The sequence below is a fragment of the Sander lucioperca genome, chromosome 16 (assembly GCF_008315115.2).
Source record: "Sander lucioperca isolate FBNREF2018 chromosome 16, SLUC_FBN_1.2, whole genome shotgun sequence".
Lineage (NCBI taxonomy): Eukaryota > Metazoa > Chordata > Actinopteri > Perciformes > Percidae > Sander > Sander lucioperca.
Window position 1 is genome coordinate 23994109 of NC_050188.1, and position 2228 is coordinate 23996336.

The following is a 2228-nucleotide window of genomic DNA, read 5'->3' on the forward strand; positions in this document are numbered from 1 at the left end:
CACAGCCGACTGCTCCCAACTGTCTGAGAGTACAGGCCTCGGCTTTGTCAACCCGGTTTGCATCATCTGTGGCTTTTCTTTCACAATCTTAACATTGCAGCTTGGTTAAAGGAACACGCCGACTTATTGGGACTTTGTTTTATTCACCGTCTCCCCCAGAGTTAGATAAGTCCAGACATACCCTTCTCATCTCGTGCATGATGTAACGCTGTCTGACTGCTCCATTGGTAGCCTAGCTTAGCACAGAACCTGCAGGTAACTGGTTCCATCTAGCCTAGCTTAGCACAGATCCTGCAGGTAACTGGTTCCATCTAGCCTAGCTTAGCACAGAACCTGCAGGTAACTGGTTCCATCTAGCCTAGCTTAGCACAGAACCTGCAGGTAACTGGTTCCATCTAGCCTAGCTTAGCACAGAACCTGCAGGTAACTGGTTCCATCTAGCCTACTGCTCCCAATAAGTGACAAAATAACGCCAACATGTTCCTATTTACATGTTGTGATTTGCCTTCTGAGAATATAGTTCCCAGTTTATATACGGTTAGAAGATGGCTGTGTGTCATGTGACCTTATTATTTGTACACGCTGTGACTCTACAAATCACAACATGTACTCTCAGGTAGAGCACAAACCCAGCCCCTGTATTTGCATCTCTATTCACATGCCGGGAATCTGTACAGAGATGCCTGCGCTCCACACACAGCTGAGCCGAGATGTGTGTGCGTTAAAACACGCAGTAGGTTACCTGAATGGGAACGATACAAAGAGGATTACCAACGGCCGCTGGGCAGATCAACTCACGCTAGTCTGGTTACTGTCACTAGGCTACAATTAAACCTTTGTGAGTAAAAAGTCAATACTTATCAATGCACTCACCTGTCTACAGGCATAAACATGTAGAAAACCATATTTCAATCTGCTCTGTCTGCTCAGTCCACTCTTGTCCACCGCGCTGTTTTACATGAACACAGCTCTGCTCTGCAAATAGAGAATTTACAAACAAGCTAAAACAAAAGCTGTCTGTTTGTAGTCTAACTGTTTATCTTAGTTTGCTGGGAATCTTGAAAATTGGACAAATTCTTATGAACTTAACGGCTGGCTGAGCGAACCGTCCTCTCCGCTGGAGCGGTAAATCTATGGATGTATTAAGACCAAAACATATACATGTGGCTACTTAATATGCACGTGAATGACACGACCATTATGTTTGCTTCTTCATTCTTGATGATGATGCTGGTTGTATTATTTTGCAACAACGTTGTTTCATTGCTAATGGGCATACATGACGAATGCATAGCCTGCTTATCTGTCCGTTCACCATTAAAGCGGCTTTTCCACGTCAACTTTTCGCTTCAGCCTCTTTGACGGTGACATTCTTACCTGACAACAGCCGTTTCTTTCTGCAAGCATTTTCCACCAATCAGGACGCTGCATACTACAACCATGTTTCCTAATCACAGACTTTAACCATCACTCCTCAGTGAACTGCCTCCTAGTCTGAGATCTTTTTCTACTTAAAGAGCCAGTTATCATTATGGGGTTTCCATGTTTTTTAGGAGTTTGCTCACACTAATACATGAAAAAAAATAAAAAAAATAAATATATATATATATATATATATATATATATATATATATATATATATATATATATATATATATATATATATAGCATTTCGAACAAAAATAGGCATATTAGGAAGTCCGGCCCCGGAGTGTCTGCTTAGAAAAATTCTGGCCCTTGGAAAAATGTAGTTGATGACCCCTGCTCTACAGGCAAGAGGGGTCCAACTGACACATATGGATGGACACGATTTCAGCCAGAGTTACCCCCAGAAGAAACTGATCCCACTGTGGAGCAGCACCGCCAGAGACTGGAAGAGATTTACAGACAGGAGGGTGCAGGTGGAGCAGAAAGAGCAGAAGTTAAAATCTAAAGGGGCTCACGTTCTCTCTACAACGTCGCCATATAAATACACTTCCACCACCTGACACTGAAGATGTGAAAAGCAAATGGCCTTTTCTTTTCACACCAAGGTATGTATTCACACATTTTGAGTTGCTCACAGACATCAATGTGCTTCGTAGGTTGGAACTCAGTATGGAGGAATGTGGAAGAGCCATCACAGAATACTTCAGGGGAAAACCCACCAACAAAGATGTGAAGGATATCCTCTCTGATGGTGAAGATAATGAGATGGCACTTTGTGTTGTTCAGCTGCTCATGGCACA